We start from the raw sequence: 13199 nt of genomic DNA, 5'->3' as shown, positions 1-13199 counted from the left end.
GGCAGATATATATAGAGAAGAGACAGAGAGGAAGATCTCCTGCTGACTGATTCACTACCTAGGTGGCTGTAGAAACCAGAGCTGCACTGATTTGAAGTCAGGAGCCTCTTCAGGGTCTCCCTCACAGGTGCAGGGTATCAAGGCTTTTGGTTGTCCTCAATTGATTTCTCAGATCACAAACAGGGAACTAGACAGGAAGGGGGGGAAATTTGGCATAAATTAGCACCCACATGTGATCCTAGCACATGCAAGGCAAGGACTTCAGCCACTAGACTCCAGCGATGGAGTCAAAGTGATACATTTTGACCCTCAAGGTCTGGTCACAAAAGATGATGCACTTCCCATGTCTGATGAATGTTTTTTTGTGAATGCTTGAATGGTCATGTAAGTTTGACCACTGAAGTCAACCCAAGGTGAGGAAGCCCAGGGACCACAGACAGGACACACACAACTGCTTCAGTCTTCAGTCCCAATGAGTGTTGGGGTCAGTTTCTAGGATCAGCTGCCAACATGAAGGTAAAACATCTACATGTCACCTGGAATTGGCATCCTCCCCTTTGAGTCTTTCTACTTGAGCAGAAGATACCACAGATTAGAGGCAAATCACTCCTTCTGACACATTCACGATCTCCTAACCCAAAGAGTATCTGAGTGCACTACATTGGCTATGGTTTCACACCAGAAAAATTAGAATTGTAGACTTTATAACAAAAATAAATTAATCTCTTTAGGAACAGCTGCATTTTGCTAAACCAGGATTATTTTCCTGAGTTACCATTTCATTTTTCTTTTTCATTATCAATTGCCTCCTTTCTCTTTCTCCATGGCTCAATCACCATGGTATAAATGCTTCTCTGGTGATGGTGACCCAAACGTTTCAGGTGCTCAGTCCACCACAGTGTATCTGTCCCACTGCAGCTCCAGGGATCTCCCAGGAACAGTCTAGAACACTTTCATCTATGGCATCTCTACAAGAGTGTACACTTCCAAAGTGGGCATGGCTGCATAAAACAATTAGGAAAACCTGAGCAATGGTTTTGAAATGTACAGATAGTTGCCTTCACATTTCATGACACATTCTTAGACTACCAAACTCGATTTCATGGAGTAAGTACAGTCCTGTGTCCCCTGAGGAAAAGGAGAACATAAATCATGGAGTGTGCTGGACACACCTGCAATAGCTAGCATTCTTCTACTTCTTTTTCTCTGTTTTTCTCAGCTTCCATTCTCCTCCTCCTCCTTCTTCTCTGGCCATATTTTATTCTTTCACTAATTTTCTTCCTTTCTTATATATTTCTTCTTTTTATTTCCTTGATCACATGGCATAAATATAAATAATTATTCCATGATCACACATATGTGTCAATATGTGATGGTTTTTGTGTAACTAAGCTACGGGGGCTTAGGCAATGGATGTAAAATTTACAGTATAAATAATGTATGAAAACCAAAATAAGTGAGACAAATTGCTTCAGATACTTGAGCACATTAACAGACTTTGAGCTGGGAAGTGGATTTTAAGTTTTAGTCCCAAGTAAGAAATAAGATTGTGAAAACAAGAAAAAAAGTGTACAATTATGAGAGGAGCATCCGGATCTTTAATAAAACAGCCTGTTTGTTTGTTGAAAGGTACACATACAGAAAGAAAGAGCTCTTCTCTCTGCTGGTTCACTCCTCCAAGGGCCACACCAGCCAGGGTGGATCCAGGCCAAAGCCAGGAACCAGGATCTCCATCTCTGCCAACAGCACACCTCCCTGTGCACAATGCTGCCAAAGGTCTTTGAAAAAGACTTTCCATATTTCCGGAAATCTTCATGCTGTTTTCCATACTAACTGGACTAATTTGTGGTTATCTTTCCTCAAATCTTCACCAACGTTTTCATTCTACTCAGTAACTTAAGCCTGACATAGAGGAAAAAAAAAAGCATATCATTTCTTCCATAGGAAAAATTAATATATAAGAAAGCATAAGAACACATTCTTAATATATATAAATAAATGTTAGTTAAAATTAATAAAACCCAGCCATCTAATGTATTAATTAAATCATAGATTTTATATTGGAATCACTAAGTTAATTCATAATTCAATACTGAATTGATTTTGATTGAATTAATGCCTCCTAGCTGAATTTTAAATTTATATATTAGTTGAAATTAATACACAAAGTATAATGGATGCATTTTATTTGATGTATATACGCAGGGGCATACACACACACACACATAATTGTAAATGCTTTCTTTACTAAGTTATGCCCTTAACATAACATCGTAGTATTTTTCCACAGTAAAAATCCTGATATACTTTTATAATGTAAATAGAAATACAGTAAAAATCCTCAACAAGGGAGTTACATCAATAAAAATGAAGCAGTAGAAGCAAAAAATACTGTATACTATTTGCCAAATTGAGTCTTTCAGTTGAAACATCAATCAAATTTACAGTTCTCAGTATTCATTTCAAATAAGTCTCAGGAGCACAAACAGCACAGCTTAACCTAGCAAAACACTCTAAGGGAACGCTTGGTCTCCCTGTCCTGGGGTACCTGCCAAAGCCATTCATCCATACAACAAACAACAGAACAAATTCCAAATTCATTTCAGAAGACAGGATACATCCAGGCTTCTCAAACCACCAGCCATCACCATAAAGTTACTTTAACTGTTCATTGCCCAACCATCCCTCCCCTCCAGAAATGTCAAAAACTCATATTTAAACTTTTAATTTGGTACTCTGTTCCCAGAGTCCTTCCATGTCCAAGTCCGAACCAGCAGGAACACACAGGAATATAGAGCCTCCATGCAATGCTATATTTACCCACACACCACCACTAACCAAGACAGTTTTTACTCTTTTAGAAGCCACAATGGTACAGAATTGCTGTCATCCGAGATGGAGAAGAAACAGAGAGAGCAGTTGCCCAGTGGGCTTTCAGCAGTAGGAAGAAATGAACCAAAATGGCCCTTGTCACTCCACGTGTAAAAAAAAGTTGCCCTTTCCCACTAACTACCTCGTCCATTCAACCAAAGCCACAACAACATGAAACACAGGTGTCCAGCACTTGGCCAGAACCCAAAAGGGGCACTTGCCACACCGACCACAACCACCGACGCCAGCTCAGAAACGTTCTGCCCCACCCCCCAACACTTGCTTCCTTCCCAAGAAATAGGGCTACTGCAGCCAATCCTTCCCCAGATTACTGTTCTCTTTTGGGAAAAAAAAAAAAAAAAAAACAGCTTCCAAAGAAGAAGCTGTCCAAGAATCAAATGAGGGTAGCCTGCACTTAAAAGAAAAAAGAAGAGTAACCATGCGTAGAGTAGAAGATGCAAAGAACCAGGACAAGAAGCCGGGGCCCACTGCAGCCCACAAAGCCTGAAAGCATTCTTCACAAGAAGACGCTGGAGCTGGGGCAAGACTGGCACCTGGAGCATCCCTCTTAACCCCCAACCACACCTCCACCATTCTCAACCCACCCACTTCCCAAAAGACCACATATCTGTACAATCCAGTTGTTTGTTCACTTTGAGAGTCATTTTGCAGCCATCTTCTTAAATGAAAACTGGGACAGAAGCATTGTGCAGGCCAAAGAGGTTGGCAGAGCTGCAAGTGTGCAGGCAGGCAGGTTCCATGGAGCCCTCACAGCCCAATGCCTTTCAAGCCCCAAGGGAGAGTGGCTTGCGCTTTCTGGGGGCTGTGGCTGCAGAGGAACTGGGCGCAGAAGCAGTCCCTGAGCTGCCTGTTGAACAGGAAGCACAGGATGGGGTTGATGCTGGCCTGCACAAAGCTAAGCCACACTGAGTCCTTCAGGTAGCCATGGGGCCCACAGGTAGCTGACCACGATGTAGGGCCCCAGAACAGCAGGAAGAGCACCATCATTGCATGGACAGTCCTGCACTGCTTTTCCATCTTAAACTTCTCCAGCATGAGCAGGCGGCCCATCACAGCCAGGCCCCACTGCCAGGATGCCCAGGAGCGTGGGTGGCATAGGCCCACAGCCAAAGCCTGCCGTCCAGTTGGTGGCTGCCTAGCCGGTGGCACCAGCCGTGTGGAAGGTCCAGTCATGGCTGAGGGCAAATACTAGGCCCGCCAACCTCCCACTGTGCCAATCATTGCGGCGATTGTGAATGAAGAAGAGCAGGCGGAGGTAAATGAGGTGTGTGTGTCTACCACTAAGTTCAGCAGCAGCAGGAAACTGAGCGCACCTGGGTGCCATCGGGCTGCTGCTCCAGGGCACAAGGACGGTCCTTGTCTTTGCCACCGCTGCTGCTGTCCAGCACAGGTAGGAAGGCTGAAGCCAGTGCAAGTGCCCAGGTGGTACAAACCAGCATAGTGGCATATGGCCAGTCTGCCAGGTGCTCAGCATAGAAGCGGTAGAGGGTGACGCCCATGCCAAGCAGCAAGAAGGAGGTGTAGAAGCAAAAGAGCAGGGCCAGGAAGGTGAGCAGCCCCAACCTAGCCTGCCCAGTGTGGCCCCAGAGGTGGCATCGGCCCAGTGTGCAGCGAGCACAACTGCGAGTGCAAGCAGTCCTTTGGCCAGCACAGATGGAGCAGCAGGCAGCATGGGCACAGTGCAGGCTGAGGAGCAGTGCGAACAGCACATGGCCCGCCAGGCTCGCCCACAGCAGCAGGCTGGTGTGTTCAAGGGAAGCACTTTACCTGTTACGCTATCATAACAGACCTGAGTTTATCTCTTGGATCTGGAATTTAGGTCACAGTATGAAAGACACACAGTTTATTTCCTGTTTCATGTTGTTCATGTGATAAATATAAATTACTTTTACGTACAAAATAACATATATTTTCATTATCTCAGATAGTTATTTTGGGCCCTTTCATTACTAGCAAGTGGAAATGCAAGCTTATAACAAAGTAATTATTTGCTGCTGATAATTTTCCAGCTACTTTGAGTATAACTTGGAGTTATCATTGTATTTCCTCTGTGAGCCGACACTATCCCTATGGGAACATGTATAAAGTTCCTCATTTCTAGCTTTGACTTCAGTCGATTACATAATTGTTAATAGTTGGAAGCTATGCGCTAAATCAGAATATTCAGCTAACATGTCCTAAACTCCACAGCCAGAGATCAGTTTCAGAGCACACACATGATTTCCATCACCTTCAAATCAAGCACTCTTTCACAAAGTACTGCAGGATGAATAGAGAATTCAGAACGTTGGTGAATAAATGGAGCATTCCAGATGGTACAGAACCCCGGGTCTCAGTGTCACACAACTGTATTGTCTGAAGGGACGCTGGACAGAAACAGGTTTTCATCAGCTTTCACCTCCACCCTGTATGTGTGCACCTATATTGTGGGGTTTCCTAGACACTAAAGCACTGTTTGCAGACTCTGGGGTTGGTTGGCATGGTGGCACAAACAGTGGCACTGGCACTGAAGTCCAGGCCGCTCTAGTTAGGTCTGATAGGATGCCCCTCTCTCCGTTCCAGCAGAAGCTGGCCCAAATGCGTTGTATCCTGCCCAAAGCACAAGCAGCCAGTGGTGGGTATCTATGTGTATGTTGTAGTCTCCCCATGAGGTGGAGAAATCCCTGTGGTGCCATCCTCCCTCCTCCCCCTACCCCCTCTGGGCAAGGCTAAGCAAGATCCCAGGCTACCAAGGAGGAGCAGGAGGAACTCTCCCCAAAGTCGGCCTGGGTGAAGGCCAGTCATGTGATGGTTGAGGGAAGAGAAGAGGGGCTGGCATGGGCTGCTCTAAAAGCAGTCATTGGGTCAGTTGAGTATCTAGCAGCATACCAAGCTAGCCACCACTATCCCGCTAGCCGCCGAGCCAGCCCAAACCACTATGCCAGCATCCACTATGGGGTGGTGATTCTCTGCTCTCAAGGTCCAGCTCCCTGCTAAAGCAATCCGAGGAATAACAGCCTGGAAGCTTGGCTGCTTGGCTGCTTGTCTACTCGTCACTACAGCTGCAGGAGAAAGACCAACCCACCCAGCCATGCACCCACTCAGATGGCACACTGGTGTGTGTGTGTGTGTGCATGTACGTGTGCCTGCTTGTTTGACTTCAGGTAATGTTTCACTGAATCATCAGCCTCAAGCAGAAGTTAGTGGCTCAGAAGAAAGCTTTATTGACCAGGTAGATGGCGGCAGGAAGGTCAGGCTTCCACAATTGCAGCAGCAAGGCAGGCATAGGTAGGGGCATTTAGGAAGCAGAAATGTGGGTGCTGTTGGGTGTGTTGGGGTGAGGTGTCATACTGCTGGGGGCAAGGTGGGTCCTTTCAGCGGAAGCAGCAGGAAGACACATCCTCTTCATCCACCTCTTGTTCCTAATGAGTCACTACCTGTGCCTGGTGTGTGATTCTGCACAGCAGCCACTGTGCCTGAAAAAATGAGCAGTGAGTGTCACCACAATTGTTAGCTTCTGATCATTGCGTCCATTCTTCCCATGTGTGCCCCGTTAGCTCCTGTTCCATCCCAGCAGCTCTTTTTTCTTTCATGTGTGTGTGTCCCCTAAAAAACGGGCCACTAAATCATTCTTCCCCAGCCCCAGCCACCTGTTTTGCCTGGATTTGTTTTTCAGTCTGGGACGCAGCACATCTGAGGATCTTGGTGGTCTAGTGTTGGGCTGATTAGTGAGCAGACTGGGCGGGAAGGAGCTGCGGGCAGTATTGCACTGCCCCAGGTGGAGCCAGCAGAGGCAGGTCATCACTCAACCTTGAGCCCTGCTTCCCATGGTGGAACTAACGTTCCTTTCTCTCTAAACAAATGGGGAAAAAATATATGCATCAGTCTATCAATGAGTCAGTCAAAATGTTAAATTTAAAATTCAAACAGTTTTTAGAAAGACTCCCCAAGAACGCAGAAAGAAAGCAAATAGGAGAAAGAAAGTAAAAATTTAAAAAGAAAGAAAGATTCCCAATGAAACTGTTGGACAGGTGTAGACAATGGGATGCTGGACTGTCTGACTTTGTACTAGCAGTATTGGGCTACACGTAAATAAGAGACTGATGGAATTATAATTCCTTAGGGAGGATTACACCACTGTAGCAAAATGGGGAAAATCTGTCGGGGATGGGAGTTTGGCGGGAAATTCCACTCTAAAGAAATTGTAACACATAATTCATATACATGCATGCATATTTTATATATGTATATGTATATACACATGTATTTAAAAAGTGGAGGAGACATGGAAAGGAGGTATAAGAAGAGAGAGAGGGGAGGGAGTTTTAGCAAGACTCCATAAGAACAGAAAAAGAAAGCAAGAAAGTCAGTTAAAATTGAACATCTAAGCAATAGAAAAAAAAAAACGGTGGGGAGATGGAAAGGAGGGGACAAAGGGGGAAGGGAATTATTAAGAATCCCAATTTTTCTTTAAATGTCAAGTAAATTTTATACATATTATCTGTCACAGAATCAAGGACATAGTTAAATACTTTTTTCTAGGTAACTATTCAAAGATTATCTCAAAGTGAACGTGAACTCTATAAGCTTCTGTAGTCATCTGATTGCAGTAGAACATTTTGTATTGCAGTTATTTTCATGCTAGTCACTTCTGCCTGGGTTATTTTATATTCACAATAACTAATGAGACAGTTTGTGTGCTTGAAAAAGCAAGGTGGGAAAAAATGGTTACAATTTTGCAATTAACTCTTTAAAAAAAAAGACTGACAGGACACAGAAACCATACAAATCAACAGCGACACCAAGTGGCAATAGCGTGTTCATCTGCACCCGCCAAATGCCAAGGGGCAGCTGGTCCACCACCACAGAGGCCGGCAAGAATGGACCAGCAGCGACCGGCTGGCTGGTATATGCGAGAGTAAGTGCCACTGAGCAGCTGGTTGACCACTTTATTCGGAAGGGAGGGAGGGAAAGAATCGATAGGGCCAGCGACCCGCAAGTGTACCCGCCCTGCGAAAGGGATGCAGGACCAGCCAATGGTCCCCGCCTCCTTGAAGAACGCTCCTGCCTCCATCCTGGAGGGAGAAGGGCAGGCTGGCGCCCCTCCAAACCTCTGGAGAGGACTGCGGGCTTGTGGGAAGCCCGAACTCCTGGTGGGGGAAAAGGCCATCCTCGCCACCACCCTGCACTCCCCTTCCCACCTGAGGCCACCTACATGCACAACCGCCCTCTGCCCCGCATGCCAGCGGGTTATGCACATCGATGAGGCCCTGGGGGTTCGCCGGGAGGGTCTGGTCAGCTCGGTGGAGGAAAGAGCCAAAACACCAAGGCCTGACCACCATTTGCGGCCAGCAGCACCACAGGCCAGTCTGTGGGATACGGGCAGACAGACACCTAGACAAACCCTTCTGACTTTCAATAGATGGCAGAGAGGGAGCTGCTCTACTAGGAACAAAACCCCGACACAGAAGCAGGTCCTCTATAGATGGTTTAGCACCAGGTTCCCCAGGAATATGTGTTGCAAGACCAGCGAGAGGGCAGAACCTTTTCTGGCCGCGCCCCGTTTCCCAGGACTAAGGGCTCTCCGAACCAGACCCCAGTCCCGATGCGCAGCAGGCGAAATGGTACTGCAGCGCCCAAAGAGCCTGGGTTGGCATTGGATAGCTGGTACCCCACAGTCCCCTCCAATAGCCTCTTGGCGCGTTTGTCTCGGTGGCGTGCAATGCGTCCTGGCCATGCGTCAGGACCCAGGTCCGATGCAGAGAAACAGTCAACCCTGGGTCTGGGGCAGAGGGACTGGCAAGGCACACCAGGAAAATAGGGCCAGAGACCCGGCTCCAGGCACGCTCTTTCTCCCCCAGCTCCACTCCCAACGACCGACCATGTGTGCAGCGTGAATGACCACCCAAAGGGCAGAGAGAGAAAGCACGCAATGGGTGAGGGAATAAGGGGATGGGGGAAGACTCACAAGGAATAGAGAGGCACGCTCTAGACCATGGTCTGGGGACCCGCAACCCACCGCATGAGTTCACTTCCTTTCTTCCTCCTCAACACGCCTGGTGAGCCCTCCTCTCCTTGCACACACACCTCTCTTCACCTCCGCACCCTCAACAATGCCTGTCATAGACAGACGGTAACACCACGGAGCCCAGAAAGCAAGGCGAGTGGAGCCCACCACCGATCTGCACTTAGGGGGATGGAGGGCCGCCCAAGAGAGGGGCTCTGGGAGCACACATCCCCAGATGCGCGACCGGGGTGGGGGAGGCCAGAGACCAATCCCACCCTGAGGGTGATTGATCCTCAAATGACTCAAATGACTCTCAGACAGGCCTGCTCCTCACAAGTCACAATTTTCTGCCTGCCTCTCCCAGGAAAGCAACAACTATGCACACGGGAGGGGCTGGGAGAAGAGAGAGAAGCACCCCAGCCTAGGACAGGAAAGGGAAAGGGGAAAAGAACACATGACTACCGGCCGGCCATAGTGCTGGTCCCCGTAACCCCAACCCCAAAGAACAGTGGGGAGGAAGGGCCAGGCCTCCCGGCTGATGCCACCCAGAAGCGGGGACGGAGCAGCCACCACCACTACCACCACCACCACCACCACAACCACAGTGCAGTGCTAGGCCCCGATGTCCCCGGCAAGCTCCCCAGGCCAACTGGGACTAAGAGAAACAGCTCCTTCTTCCCCTGGGCATTGAACTCGCAGACAACACTCTTCATCTGGGTTGGCAGACAACAGTTAAGCATCCATGGAGGAAAGGGGGTGACGAGACCAGAGCCAGAGCCCGGACCCACAACAACCCCCCACACACACACACAACAGGCACAGAGTGATGCCGAGCCGCCCAAACAACCTCAAGACAGAAACAGGCCTGAGCAACCAGCTGACCATGGCCTCGGGATAAGCCTACTCACAGGCACTGTGCCAGGTCCAGGAAGACCACTGACTCTGCCACCGGAAAGAGGAGAGAAGGAGGGATGGCAGCAGACACCAATCACCCCCACCAGCCCCTCTGAGATCACCAACCTCAATCCCTCCACACACCGCTTCAACAAGCCAACCAGTGGCACCACCACCAGCCACCACTTCCTGAAGGGACAAGACAGTGTGACACTCAGAAGGAGCTGGAGTGTCTTTCAAAGCAGATGTAGCAGGACCCAGGCAGCAAAGCACAAAGGGGTTGTGTGGGCATCAAGTAATGCTGGTCAGGTGGTGCAAGTGGAGGCCCAGGTGCCCTGGGGAGCAGGGACAGCCCCCGCGGGTGAGTGGGTGCTGCTGGGGGAGGGAAGATGAACATGTGGTGTGGGAGGACATTGTGACCCTAAAAGGTCAGTGAGCACAGGATTACAGTTGGTTGGATAATATTTGGAGGAGAATAACCAAATGGCTACCTTTTGTATACCTTATTGGATATCATCTGCATATGTACATGAGAACACCTGGTGGAATATACAAGACAAAAGGAGTTCCAAACAAAAGCATTAATGGTTTTGTTGATAAGCTCAGCACTTCATCCCTTATCCTATATGGCCCTCAGAGTATAAAGTCTGATGCTACTAATAAACCTAGGCTTTAACCATCAGTCAGGGTCCACGTGTGTTATTATCGGCTCCGTGCACCAAGTCCATCGCTGCGGGACAGCGACAATGTGGTAATTGGTGAAGGCCTTTAAGGACTGGAAGCCGAGCCCAGAGCATGACGCCTGAGGGGAGGGTGTGCCAGGAAGGGCACATTGATATGTGCACCTGCAGGGCCCTTGTGGGAACCACAAATGGTGGTGTGAAGCCCTAGAGGAGACTGCCGCCCACATGGGACTCCCTGGGGATGAGGGACCCACGGGGCAGGGGTGTCTGGCACAGCAAAAAGAGCCACGGGAAAGCTGTGCTGAGGACTGAGAAGGCAGGAGCGTGGGACCCCTCCAAAACAAAGTTAGAACCCCAGGTTCCAGTAAGGCAGACATGAATGGAGGACCTCAAGCTCTGACTGCCTTGGCCTGTCTTCTGACTCCAGAGGTGGAGGGATGACAGGGGTGGGGGAAGGGAGAGACTTAGGGTGGGATCAAGAGAGAGAAAAAGAAGGAATGTGTGCGTGTTTATATATATGAGAGAGAAAGAGTGTGTGTGTGTGTGTGTGTGTGTGCTCTAATGCGTACTGGCAGAGCCCCTCTCCCAAATGCGAGAATATGCACTTATACAGAAACAGGGAGTCTCTTACCCAGCCGTTCTGTCACTCTGGCCTCTGGTCACTGACTCGAATTTGCAAATGGACAGATGTGGACTTCCATCACAGAAAGGTCTCGACATGGAAACCTAGTCCTTGGTGCCTCTTGGATTCTCTATCTGGGTTTGCAAACAGATGTTTCCATCTAGAATGCAGAGAGAAAAGAAAGCATTGATGATTCCTTCCAGATCACTAGGGTTCCACTGTCACAGGTCCTGTTGTTGAGAACATGTCTGTACCAACAGCTTGCAAAGAGGAGTTACAACTGGAAGGGGGAAAGAAGGAAAGAAGTGGGGAGAGGAGAGGCATGTGTGATCACATTGTCTGAACATATTGTCAACATCATGTTCCAAGCACAGCACATAAATATCCAAACTACAATGACAGAACAGTATATCTCAAGGTCAGAGTTCACTTATCCAGGACATGACTCTTGAGCTCTCCTTCTGAAACCTCTTCTCAAACAGTAATATCTCTTGGCAACTGCTGCCGTCACCTTGGAAACTGTCCGTTTCTGAGATGGTTGCAAGCAGCTTGACTTCTGGGTGGTCCATGGTCCAAGGCACAGCATGTTTCCTCACAGCCATGCTTCTCTGGGTGGTTTTGAGTTCCATCTTGGCTGCCGAACAAAGAAAAACAGATTTTGAACTGAGCAGAGGCCATCTTTTTCTGAGTTTCCTAGACTGATGTTATGAGAGACACAAGTTGGCAGATAGAAGGGAAGTGATCCAACTAAACATCAGCTTTGGACTGGCAATTTTTTGGGGGGGATAATGCCCTAGAAACAATAAGATATCATTTGCCTGGAGTTCTCGTTCAACTAACAGCACTCACTAGGGATTGTCGGTATAGGATTGGGGATTGCTGTGTGTGGAGACTTTCTGGGATTCTATAGGTGCTATGATGGGAATGGATTGAGAAAACCCTCATCAGTGCTTCAGGGGTCCCCAGAGTCTGCTACAGTCCCTGGGGCATGGATGGTGCTGTTCAGCATCTGGCCTGTCTGAGGGATCACCTGGGACTGCCATCCTTCGGAAAACACTGGCATGTGCTGCCCTATCCTCCCTCACCTGGAGCCTGGGCCCCCAGCCAGATTGCAAACAGAGAGTACTATGGCCATCTGTTTGCTGTTTCTAACCCTGTTTTGTGGCAAATGCAGGCCTCCATTTCCACCATGGGCATGGGTGAAGCTGACTTTGCAGCCTATTGTTCCATATATCCAGGCTGGGGGATGACCTGCCAGGGATCTTCTTGGTCTTTCCTCCAAGCTTTCTGGTTGGTCACAACTTCCGCCATCCAGGAGAAGGCTAGTCTTGACCTCTAATGCCACAGCCTCTCACAGGAGAAGCCTCTCTGGAGCATCCTGGGGCTTTTGAAATCAATCGTGGAGTCCTTGGCTGTGCTCTTCACACAGGGGTCTGGCTCCCTCATGGTGGAAGAGTGGCTGCTGTGGTTGTTGGCATGCCCGTGTGCAGTCTGTGGCCTTGTTTGCAGGCCTGTTCCTGCCACAGCACCTCTGCGTGCCCTGCTCTACCTGATAGCTTTCCCCTCTCTTGTCTCTTTGCTAGGCAACGTAGCATCTGATAGCTGAGTTGTTGCATCCTCAGGCTCCCTGGGTCACACCAGTCTGTCACAGCAGCCCCTGTTTCCTGCTCTCAACACAGCAGGAGTCCCTGATGCAGGTTGGGGAGCCCAGCTGCAGCTGTCTGGGTTCTGCAATGGTGGCCTGCCTCTTTCTAGACTGCGGTAAACCTGAGGACAGGGAACTATGTACACGTCTCAGGGTTTGTACCTCCCAGCAGTCCCCTGAGATCACAGAAGGGCTGAGGCAACAGTGTTCTTTAGCCACAAGACCCACCAGAGACAGCCTGATTGAGCATGTCCATTTATTGTAAAGTGAACACAACGTATGTATACTAGGAAAGGGAAGGCAGAAGGGCAGTCCCTGATAATTCTCTCTCACAACAATGCACATGCAACTGGCTAGAAGGCATGTCTATCACTTTGGACCTTCCAACCAAGTCACAATTCACATTTCTGGTACAGGGTTGGAAGCTGTGCCTCAGGTCACAGGCAGGTAGGCTGTGAGTCAGGTATAGCATATAAG

General features: G+C 48.6%; 1 pseudogene; it reads right to left on the bottom strand.

Moving 5' to 3' along the window:
* Positions 1–3639: 3639 nt before the first annotated feature.
* Positions 3640–12523, bottom strand: LOC131481729 (probable G-protein coupled receptor 27; annotated as a pseudogene).
* Between the last annotated feature and the right edge of the window lie 676 nt (positions 12524–13199).

This window comes from Ochotona princeps, chromosome 13, assembly GCF_030435755.1.
Source record: "Ochotona princeps isolate mOchPri1 chromosome 13, mOchPri1.hap1, whole genome shotgun sequence".
NCBI lineage: Eukaryota > Metazoa > Chordata > Mammalia > Lagomorpha > Ochotonidae > Ochotona > Ochotona princeps.
Note: the sequence above shows the minus strand (reverse complement) of the source record. Positions and strands in the feature narration are given on the sequence as shown.